At 34.5% G+C, this 12,903-nt stretch overlaps 1 protein-coding gene across 1 annotated transcript in view; it reads right to left on the reverse strand.

The window, feature by feature from the left end:
* Positions 1-7,023, reverse strand: part of LOC111059708 (hemicentin-1) — a 217,880-nt gene extending 210,857 nt beyond the window's left edge. Inside the window, exon 1 of the mRNA XM_039420821.1 lies at positions 6,735-7,023. The gene's annotated coding sequence lies outside the window, so the exon portion shown is untranslated. The remainder of the gene's footprint in view (positions 1-6,734) is intronic.
* Between the last annotated feature and the right edge of the window lie 5,880 nt (positions 7,024-12,903).

Consider the following 12,903-nt stretch of genomic DNA (forward strand, 5'->3'; position numbering starts at 1 on the left):
ATTTCACCTTATTAATCACCTGAATCACCTCATCTTACAATCCTCTCATAAGTGATAGGGAACAAATGCAATAGGTTTTTCGTCCCATTTATTTTGATTCAAGATGAATAAACCTTACAATCCTTGAATGTTCAGGTATCAATTATTTCAAATAATTCCAAAAATAATGAATAATCCATCGATCACGTTGTATGCTTTGCATAATGTTCATGATGAACTAAGTAATAAAGCCGAGGTGAGAGGCAAATTGACCTACTGTGCTGTTTATGACGATTTCCCATTAATCTTCTATCCCTCTCTTTTTAGATCATTGCGAACTACTGTACTTCTGCATTCTCTCTTCGTCGAAGAGAGTGGAGAGAATGCCTCTTCCGAGATACTATTGGCTTTTCCTATCTCATTCAAATTCTCTCTCTTCTCTCTCACTCTCTCTCTCAGTCCCTCTTCCCTCCTCATATTTTCATCTTTTGTCCCTACCGCATCCATAAATTCACCATCAATATCACTAAATTCCTGTCGGCTGAATCGACCCAATAGAGAATTTGGGAGCCACGCATATAATGCGCAATTTAAATTTCAAATTAGGCTCTCAACGACAGGACTTAGTTTCCGTTAATGGCGGCGCCGGACAACACTCGATACAAGTTGCGCCCTAGGCCCTTGTAGCTCGACTAGAATCAAACTGTTATCTCAAACCTACAAATTAAAGTTTTGGTTATGCTTTGACCATATCTATACATAGATTAACTACCAATCAATAATCCAGTTCACTGCTGATCTGTTGTAATTCTGAGTTAAGAGTAGAATCCAATCCCTTATATAACTTATAAATTTTATAACCTCAAGAGACTTATATAACTTTGGAAAGCATGCCTAGCACTTGAATAAAGTGATAAAATCAGGATACATCTGATGTTTACAAATAGTACAGGCTCAGCCTAGTTTTACCTCCAATGTCATAATTGTATTATGATTATAGTATTTTATACAATAAATGGAATAAAATGAAATGTTTAAAGTAAAAAATTAATATTTTTTGTTCAACTACCATTGATAGAATTCACAACGTTCTCAAAATGAGAGTACCATTTATATTTTTTCTTCATTAACATCACTATTGTGTACAACTTTCTTGATTGTTATCAACTCAATCGTAATTTATTATTATGTTTTTAAATTATAATCTACTAGAAGTAGACCTCATTTCCCTTTAGACTTACATTATTCAGGAGGTGGTAACAGTCGAGAAAAATGTAGGTCATCAACTCTTCTATTATAAAAGAGTAGGTGAAGGGTGAATCGAAGTTCGGTAGTATAAATATTCTTTAAATTTTTCCGAAGAAACAAATATAATTTTGGATATTCAGCGGTACCAATTCAGTAAGTAGTCAACTAGAAAATATTCATTCATTGTTCATTCCCCTTCCAGTCCCTTCATTATATAATTCTGTCTAAGGAATAGCAGTATAGTAAAATATATTATAGATGACTTGGCAATTTTGGCAGAGTCCCCAGAGATAGCTGAAAATCGGGCTGTAAATCTCTTTTGAAAAGACAGAATCATGTCGAATAGTAAAATTGCTCCAGAATTTTCAAACACGGACTATGGTCGAATAAAACGGACTAAAAGCTTCAAGTATTTGGAAGACATAGTTGCCGACAATTTATCTGAGAAAGATTCTGTAAACCAGCGAGTAAACAAAATGAGACTAGCTTACAGATTGACAAAGAATATTTACAACAAGAGGTCAATCTCAAAAAATGCTAAGCTGAGGCATTACCTCTCTGTTATAAGACCGGGGAAGCTTTGTATGCTTCTGAGTACTTAGTTCTCAACAGAAAGGGCGACCGTGAAAGTTGGAAGTAAAAGAAAGGAAGATTTTGAGAAAGATTTTTGGTAAACACAACGAGAATAATATTTTCACTTGCAGCAACGAGGAAATCTATAGACATGTTAAGAAGATTTCGGAAGTGATCACAAAGAGGAGATAGCGTTCTATGCTCATTTGTTTAGAATGGATCCCGGAAGACAAACAAATAAAATATTCAAGAGAATAAGTGGGAGATCCAAATTGAACTGGTTTATAAAGTTTACGAAGGATATGCATAAATTAAATATAACAGAGGCAGGTTAATTATTAGTCAGAGCAGGGCTCTATCAACTTGAAGTTAATGTTTTCCCAGACGAACCCAGAATTGAAACTTGGTCGTCAGAAAGACGAATGGCTCAGAGTGCGAGGATAAAAGAGTATTGGAGACGAAAGCGAGAGACCAACGTAAATAATAATAATGATCGCGTTTAGAATAATGGTTAATGGTGAATATTACTGTGGTCCTTAGCTGGCCTATACAAAAAAAAAATTATTTATTTCAATTATTCTTGCTACAGTCACATAAATTAGAATGGAATCAATCATTTAATCTCATTTCATTCAAAGAAGATTCTTAACTAAGCTGCCTACACCGGAATATTGTTGATGAGAAGACCTGATGAGTTTCTAGCTAGTAGTTATAGATTTTCTGTACATACGACAACTTTCGAACACTCTATCATTAGTTATTTGTGCAACTAGTGCGCAAAGTGCCACTTTGCTGCACCGAAAGAAACGTTTACGCACGAGCCGTAGGCGAGTCCGGAATGATGGTTTCTTGAGTGCAGCAAAGAAACTTTGCGCACGTATTGCACATTAAATTTTTCCTACAGTTACCATAGAATGTGAAAAGTCAGTAATAGACGGTGAACTTGTCCTACACCAAATAAAATGTTTGTTTGTGCAAATCTTTAGTATTTTTAATGCTGATAATAAATATTGCAACCATTCCACAACAGAATTATTTCAAATTCAGTCTGAATGACAATAGAATGAATATTATAAAGTTATATGAGATTCAATTATAATAATACTTCCTCTACAAGAAGTCATCAGCAAGTGTAGAAATGGCACTTGTCTGGATAATGTATGTATTTTGAGCCTCAAAAACATTATACTCCACCCGTGACTAACAGTTTAATATTCTCCTATCCGAAAACACCTGTGACTAACAGTTTAATATTCTCCTATCCGAAAACACAAAAGTTATGCAGCAAAACTTATCTTATACTTTAACGGTGCCCATTAATTTGGTTTATTGATTAATTTGTCTATACGATCAAAGCTGTAATCTTATGTTTTAATTTGTCTATTAATGTAAATAAATAAATAACTTAATAGGCCCAGGACTGATCAAGGATTAGGCTAGTGATCAGCCCTCAGGACAGACTTCTAACCTGACCATTCTATGAAATTTTCATGTGTACTTTTTATTCCAGTTCCAAATATCCTCAATTTTGAGTCTGAATGATATATTATACACAATTAGTGTAAAAATATAGTTTCAGCTTGTTTTTTTTCTTGTAAATACATTAGTAAACGTGTCAATTTGGCCTTTCTGCTTTTCTGGCCAATCGCCCAGTAGCAGCATGAAACGTATAATTAAGGTTATAGGCTTACTGCATTATTTGAAACGTGATTAAATTATATTATATAGACATTACATTTACCTGAAATGCTGAACGTCAATCATTCAAGTCACTGTTGAGTAAACAATATATTGTAATGTGTTTTTGATTACGGTATTCAATAAATCTATTCTGTATTCTGTTTCTAATTCATCAACGGCATTCATTGAAGTTGTTCTACGAAAATGTGAGTAGAGATGTTTCGGGGAGTTGAAGAACTGAATAACTTTTTTTAAAGTGTGAATATTCATGTTTCAAACCTAATGGATACATTATTGTTTTGAAAATATAACCTTAGTGTCAGTAATAAGAGAAACCTAACCACAAAAGTAATTGAAGATATAAAAATACTTGATTCCTTGATCATAAAAATGATCGATAAATGTTGCCAATGTCTTCCAGTTAAAAATATAGGCATCTCACACATAAAAAAATCGTTCATGATAACTTGAATAGAAATAAAATACTATTAAATATTATCAAAACTTCTTGTTTATTTACTGTTCGTTATTCAATATCCCACGGTAATAATCAGCTGGTTTACAAAAATTTCCAGCCAGCACATATTCAGGTTTACCAACATTTCTTTTACTTTGCCGCACTCTACCGTCATAAAGCGTGTTAACTATTTTGTGTTGTTATGTTGCAAATTTGGAGTGCGACAAAGTCTTTGCCGCACTCAAATCTACATTTCTGCACTGGGTGTGGGAATAAGGTATTTTGCGTACTATAATTGATGCGGGAATGAGTACTTTTTCGGGTAACTGTAGGAAAAATAAAAAAATTGATTTACGGTGAAACAAAAACCTGTCACTCAATCAGAATTAGTGAGACTTGAATCCTCATTCATCATTAGATATTACCCCATTTTAATTTCATCAGAATCCAATTAATTTCCATCTCAGGAAAAACTTCACTCAATTAATATAAATTGGTACCGTATGGTAGGCTATCAATAATTACAGAACATAGTTCTAAAAATCCATTCAGTAATAGATTCATTCCATTTCTAATTACAATTCTGCCAGCAATTATAATAATAATTTCTCTGGTTGCTTTTACAACACCATCACAGTAGCTTATCCAAAAAAAATGCATTCAATAAATACAGTTAACGGAAAATGTTAATTGTACAATTATATTCAAAGCTTCAAATCTAAATTGAGGGGAATTGTAATGATGTGCATTGCACGCCGTTATTCAAGAACTATGATAATTAAATTAGTGATTTTTATAGTAGTCGCAACCCGTAATCCATAAGTTGATGGTTTTGAGCAACATATTTTTAGAAAAGCCTGTAGAACAATGAACCATTGAATATAATTGAAGGCTGAACTTATAACTGATATCTATGAATCATACTCTTTCATTAAAGTAATTACAGCGTACGTGAAGCTCTAGGGTGATTATTCCTCATTGTTCATATCTCATGTCTCTCCTTCTATCATCCGATTACTTGGAATACCATATAATAATATATATTAGACAAAAGATTCAGCTTCAGTTGCAAATGTTACAGCAATTTTCATTTCTGAAATCTACAGAATACTTGAACTTTTCTACTTGTCCATCGCATAAGAAAAAGTTTTCTTAAAAAGCGACAGTCAAAATGTCTTCGATCAGTGTGCCAGCATTATAACGAGAAAGACTAGCTTTCTTAACTTTTGAAAACCTTCTTTAAACTGTAGAAAAATTCTCCACTTTCACGAGCTTCCGATGATAACTCTATATTATATACACTATATTCTACTATAAATTCCACTATATCTCACTATATTCCATCTTATATCCTCTGTGATAAGAAGTTTATGATATTATTCAGTAGTGAGATAGTCATTTTGTTAGAATCTGCACTATCGATCAGCTCTGTTGCTCGGGTGGATCATGTTGGCGGGGCTGTCAGGGGAGCGTTTGCAATTTGATCGCTCAGCTGCATCAGTGATTTATCCTTCTCTCATTCTTATTCAAATATCTCCCATCAAGTATTCATAGACAAATAATAATATCAGATCTCTGAGATGTTCAATAATCTATCAGTATTTCGAAAATGATACGAAGAAAGTTTTGACCAGTTCGAAAACGTTGTGATAGATTCATTCAATTTTGGTAACCGGGTATTAATTTGAGAGATTGATGATGTACGCATGATTTTGAGTCCATCCGAGTTCATTGAGACGGTGAATACCGTCATTTCCTAATATTTTACCATGCGGTTTCCTCATATGTTTCGTGAACGACTTGTAAGGAAAATTCGGAATTGAGTACACAGCTGAGTATGTGAAAGGGCGTTCCAGAAAGGTTCTGAAAACGTTTTTTTTTATTCACGTTCCAGACCATTTTTTTCGGGGTAGATGTCCCGGGAACTATGAGGCTGAAAAAAGTTGGAATTGAGTATATAGACAAGTGCATCAAAGCCTCTATTGGTTTCCTATATGGTCTCATGTATGAGTCTTCTGGGGCGGAGCCCCTCATTAAGGTACGAACAGAACGAGTGAGTCGCAGTGAAGATCGGTGATACGATGTACAATGATTTATCTGTACAATGATTAAAACATTCGGATATAAAAATATGCAAAGTCGATAACAAACTGAAATCTACATATCGACCTGAACGTTCTGTTGGTACCCCTGGACGGCTCTAGCCCTTGAAATACAGTACATTGAGAGAGCTGTCAAATTTGACTATCAAGATCTAGATATCAATATTTCTAAATATTCTGAAATGTCGAAGAATTAACTACTAGTTGGTTGAATCTTCAGATGAAAGTTCTATTAAAGACTACCTGAGTGAGTTAATAAGTTTTTGACTCAAATATTCATTTTTCAAGGAAGTGCCATACTTGTTTAGGTATAGAATATGAATACCCAGTATTATCATTATATCAATATCATCTAATAGCTGAAAAATATCATCCATTTTCTCTAGTACTTGTTGTACATTACTAAACCAGGAGCAGAAGGAAACACAACTCATTATAACTGCATTCCAATAATATTGGTAGACTTATTCTAGCTGATTTCTCAGTAGTGAAACACTATACAGATTTTGCGAGTTTGAAATAGCTGGTGTGTGAGGGTTCCCTCTGTGTATAGAATTTTGTTTAATTCATTATTTCGAGTGAACAAACTGAAGTAAACCAAAAACTTATATGAACATGAAGCTAACACCAACATTTTTCGAATTCAATAACATCATAATATTATTCAAATAATTCAAATCAATGAATGAACATACCTCTGGGCCAATGAGTCTAATCAATTACATAGAAAGTCACTTCACTTGACCAGAAAAAATCACTGCTTTCAAACAAAATAAAAAGTTTTGGAAAGATTTATCGGGAGAAATGTCTCACAAACTTTGGAATGTGTATTTTCCGATGTATCCAAGGAATAAATAAGGGAAGAACAAGGAAGAAAAACTTTAGAAACCCGGCCCGTAGGCGATAAGCTTAGCTGGGTGGAAATTGAGAGATCGCGAACCCCTGTTGAGCTTCGAACACCGCGGATCCAACTGAAGACGATAGGATGCGTTGCATAGTTGATGCGCTTGCGCAGATCTGGTGTGATATGCGCACTACGGTAGAATATTTTGGCTGGCAACTAAAATGGGCAAGGGTGCCGCGCCGCACCCACTCTTAACGGCTTTTTGAATGGATTCGCACCAACCAGATCTGCATCAATTGCTTCATTTTCAGTTTTTCTATTTTCATTTCTCCCATACATTCGGATATACAGTTTATCTTGGACAGACTGTGACTGCTATGTAATTCGTGTTTCTCTAATTTGAGTCAAAACTGGATGAAAGCCTTTCTAAAACAAAGATAAGAGACTATGACCACAGAGGAAAGAAGCACTACTGGTATGCTTATTCCGTGCTATGACGTTCTTCCCTTATGACGTTCCATATTCAAGTACATTATTTTATTCAAGTCGTATATTTCTATCTTAGAATATTACCATCAGTAGACAGTTTTGTGTATAATTAAAAAATCCATGGTAAACCGATACCAATCAAAGATTATTAATACAAGATGCTATTCTATTATATTCAAGGGAATTCATTTGTAATACAAATATTAGGCGAGAAACGAGTCAACATGGAATCTATTACATCAATATAAACAGCAGAATGTGAGCCTCTTCTTCGATAATGTTGTCACAGTAGAACTAGGATATAGAATCAGCGCAACGCTTCTGATGGGTATCAGCTGATGAAAAAGTGATCCTTCTTGCGATTGGTGCAACCCAGCAACAATTGATTTCGTGGTCATACTAGGAAAAGTCTATAAAAGTAAATTTTTCAGAAAATCAATTTCTAATTTCTAACATCAATCATAATTTCCTTATAGTGATTCTTCACAAAATAATTTCATACTGCAAGAAATTAAATATCCTTCATTTGTTTGATAATTAATTATTTAACATCCATAGTTTATAGAACTAAAAAAAAAATCTAATAACAAATCAAAGTTTGGAAAAATTGGACTTTACATTTTCCTTATGTTAGGCCCTAGAAGCTCTTTAAAGTATTGGGCTGGAATATTTTTACTTCCATCAAAACTAGGATTAAGAAAAATTCCCTTGAACCTTGGTGATAGGGATCTTAAATCTTGAAGCGAATCTTCTGCATGTATTTTTTTCAAAATTTGAGCTCAAAAAATGTACTATTACGAGGTTGGTAGGAACCTACTCCATTCCGATATTTCCTAGACAACTAAATTTACTATATTATTGTTTCTCAAAAAACCTACTCGATTCATTATCAACGTTCACTCTTCACTCGTTTTCCAAATGTTCATCGATACAAGAGAAATCCATTCAGAAGTATGAGACATTCAATGAGAAGAAACTGTAATTACAAATCCTCTCATATTGTAAAATGAAAAGAGTGAAGATTGACATGAATCATTCGTTCAATCGACATCATAAATCATCCGTTTAGAAGTATACGAAAATATAATTCATTTTGAGAAATGTTTTTGAATGACAAATGAACATTTCAATAACAAATACATCCCGAGAGTTCCAATTCCAATCCATAGAGTAAGTCGGTAATACTATTTTTCCTAAATTAATATTGACAAAGAAAAATAAACGAAAGAATGTTTGAAAAAGAACGACAAAGGTAGAACTATATGAAGAAAAAATAAAATTAATATGATATCATGTCATCTACACGTGCAGCTTCGATCAAAAGTTTCATGAATAAATTTTTCGCCAACTTCTGATACATCCTGATGTGAGGAAAAGCCAACGTTTGTTGTAGCCAACGTGAGTTCAGTTTTTCAGTCTGTTCCACAGCGCTAACTTTCTCTTTGAAAAAGACTGACTGTGTTGCAAATACAAGTTACAAAAGTAATGGAACGTTGTTTTGCAGTCAATTATTGCTAGTGTTTGTTTTTACGATGAGAGTGACCACTTGTGTAGTCAAATTATTACAGCTCTGACTTTTTATTCCATTTAGACAGATAAAATTTATTGAAAAACATATCTTTTGAAAAGTGTACACTTCTTCAATGTAATAAGCTGCCTGCTTAGGGATCGATAATAATTTGCATACCATTCTCCCTTTACCCAGCTGAAGTTTTACAGAACAATGGCGATACCGTTAATAACATACGGTAGCGAGGCATGGGTTTTAAACAGACAAACTAAATCTTGTATACAAGCTGCTGAAATGAAACTTTTACGAGCGGTCAAAAGTTGTAGTAAGCTGGATAAAAGAAGGAATGACAACATAAGAGCTGAATTGAATGTAGAACCGCCATTGGATATTCTGAAGAAATATCAGGAAAATTGGTCTTCTCATTTCTTCAGAATGCCATCCAATAGGCTTCCAATATTAGCATGGGAGTACAAACCCGAAGGAAAGCGAGGCATAGGAAGACCAAGGAAGCAATGGATGCCGGTACAGGCCAATAGAGCCTAATCCTTGTTGATGATGATGAGGGATCGATAATAATTTGGATACCATTCTCCCTTGTTGAAAGATAATTTTATCGAATTCGTGTATTTTCCAGTTAGTTCTACCATACAGAAGCTCTACTATTATTCTATGGTTCTATGTTAGAGAAACCACACACATACATCCATATAATTAATTATTCCATGGTTACACGGACCTTGCACAGAAGTTGTATATCCACATAGTACTAGAGCAGTCTGACTAGTGCTTAGCCCCACTAATGATAAAGTTCCTACTAAATTCCCTACGAGGGACTCATCACATGACGCACATGAGTGGCAAGCACCATTCTAGGCGATTGTCAACCGTGATCGGATCAGAGTTGGATCGGAACGCTGCATGATGAGTGTGGCCTGAACGTTAGTGAGGACAGCCTTGGATAAGCGTTCTGGCCGATAGTGAGCGTTTCATTACTACAATGTTTATCAATTCATCAATCGAGCTAATAGTTCTTCAAGCTAAATCTCTTTTTATGTAGTTGGGAAAAATATGCTTGCCAAGTTACCTTGTCGAATTTCTGTTGATTTTGTGGAACTCCAGATTAGAGAAAAACACCATGAAATAATGGATATGATTGACAGTCCTGCCTTATTTCTTAATTTATTCAAGTAAATTACATTCCATTCCATAATATGATATTATGAATGTATTCTACATTCTTAATACAATAAGTAGCCCTAATATCGAACGCGTTTAATGAGATAAAATATAGTAAGTTTATCTTTTTTTTTACACACTGTTCATCATACAATAAACAGTATTTCGTGCATCACATGAATGCTATTCAAGAGAATTAACAATAGTTCTAGTGATCAGTGTACCTTTATTATTTGCATGCTGATTGTTTAAATGTTAGGATAGATATCATATTTGTTTGGGTTTAATTCAATTGTTGAATGTGTTATGAGTGTGGAATAGCGATTTTATGTTGACGACATTTTTTGGGTTCCCAATTCAAGTGGGTGGGTAGGGGTTAGCAGCTATTTTTTTACAATTTCAGGAAGGGGGATCCAAAGGAGGTTTATGGGCTTGGGGACTGGATGGTCACCCCTGTATTCATTGATATCATCTTCATTTTGGCCATTCCATCATCAGAATTTCCAGACTATATCCACTTGGTTCCCCCTTTTGTCAAACTGAAAAAGGTCTAAACCATAACGTTGTACTTATTTTATACCATTTTGTACAAACTTAGTATAGAGCTCATCTTATTCATTTTTTCTTATTGCTCTTTATCTTCCTTCACCTTATTTTCCTCTTCCTCATCCTCCTACTCCTCCAACTCCTACTTCTACCTCTCCTCCTCCTCCAAATCGTCTTTATCCTCTTCCTCATATTCTTTCTCTTCTTCTTTCTCCCGCTCTCCGTCCTCAACCTCCACTTCCTCCTACTACTAAATCTTCACCACCTCTCCCTACAACAGAACTCTTGAAAATATTCCACCTCGAAAAAAATACTACACACTAGAAAAACTTGTGAAATTGCTAAGGTAACTTCGAAATTTACCTCTCGGAGCATTACACGGTTTTTTATTACCAGCTCTTCAATACGGCCGGGTGATGAATTTCAGTCAGTAATGTATGCCACACCGATCCGAGGGATTTGTTTCCCTCGATAAAATAAAGAAAATCCCCAGCCGCGCACGAAAAGCGTACGTAATTGAATTCGAATGACAACACTGCACGGCTTTTGCAATGAGCCAATTAACCCCAACCACAACCAACCCCCCTCTCACAACTACAGCGACAAAATTTTCAATTCTTACCCTTCTTACCCCACAACCTATTTCACAAACACCCACCAACCTATTACACCCAGCCTTCCCATCGCCCCTCACCCTCTACATTCTCACATCAATACATTGTCGAATAAGGATATCAAAGTTGGTTCCTACTAGTTTACGCTATGGTAGACCTATTATAATTATTCTGAGTGAACATTCGTTGAATGTTTATTAGTATCAGAGGAAATAAAACTCAGAATTATTATTAATCGGGTATACCAGTTAGGCTACTTTGTTAGTAGAAATTAGATCAACTAATCAAATTCAGATCAACTTTAGTAGTATCAAAGTAGATCAACAAGTATATCAGTTTCCACAGTGGAAAAATGAATAGATAGACAACGTCTGATCATTAACCAATTCGAATATAACTATTTTTCTTCGATCATCTATCTATATCCAGTCGAAACCAGCACAATCTTTGATGCTGAAAATAATTAGTTTGACTGCGTGAAATGTAACTCAAACTTAGTGATGAACTACGCGACTCAGGACCACTTTCTCGAACAGCTCTTTTCAAAATTAAAAAAGAATTGAAATTCTAATTTTATCATATTTTACCGAATTCATTGGACCAGCTTCACCAGAAAAACATAGGGAATCGCACCTTATTTAAAGGGTTAAGGGTCCAAAGGAAGGGTTGATGACACAATTAATTATCGGAATTCGATAGAGAGCCAGCCGAGTAGAGCGACATCACCGATAAATAGCTGCCGATAAGTGTCCACTCGACTGCGATAATCACATTAAAGCTAAATAGGCAACTCATCCTTGGCTGGCTATTTCCACCCAACTCCACTGACGTCAAACAAGGGCAACAAATTAATTATATGATACAATATACAATATTTTAAAATAATAATATCTCTCCAGTGCAGTATCTTCCACGGCTATTCAATATTCGAAGAAATTATAAAAGGCAAATAAGTGGGTACTATTAGATTTTTTTTGAAAATTATAATAGCATAAATTGTATTAATCGATATGATATTAAACTGGAATATTATATTCCACTTCTGTTTGAATTTTGAGGTATAACATATCATAATATACTGTGGAATTCAATGATATTCCAAAAGTCTAGTTCATTGTTTAAATTTCATGTTATCTTTTCAACTCCCTCATGTACCGGTACTACTTGTAAAATGTAATATGAAAACTTTACAGCTTCATTGAACATTGAAAATCAATTTATTTAATATTCTTAATTCGAATGTCAACAACATTAATATGGGTTTCGTGTTATTTTTATAATAATCACTATGCAATGGATGAGGATTGATAGTTCAAATCATTTCTAAAATGTTAGTCTAGATGTCATAATTATGACTGCAATTATTCACCTCTTATTCGCAATATTACCAGTGTGAAGTCCAAGATTGCCCATCGATTCAATCATTGCTCTTTTGGGCTCCTTTCAAAATAACTGAAACCGCTCTGTGAATAAAGAACCAGTTTCGAAATAATATGCAGAGAAATAGTAGTTCTATCCCATCTATTCAGGCACCGTTAATGTTTCCTACATTAATTAACAATGCCTAAAAATCCCTTGCAGCCGTAAATTTTTAACACTGGGATGACATGAGACATAATTATTATGACAGATTCAGTGATAAGTGAGTGCCTGCCAACATCAAAATACTGCTTGGGGGTGTT

The sequence above is a fragment of the Nilaparvata lugens genome, chromosome 2 (genome assembly GCF_014356525.2).
Source record: "Nilaparvata lugens isolate BPH chromosome 2, ASM1435652v1, whole genome shotgun sequence".
Classification (NCBI taxonomy): Eukaryota; Metazoa; Arthropoda; class Insecta; order Hemiptera; family Delphacidae; genus Nilaparvata; species Nilaparvata lugens.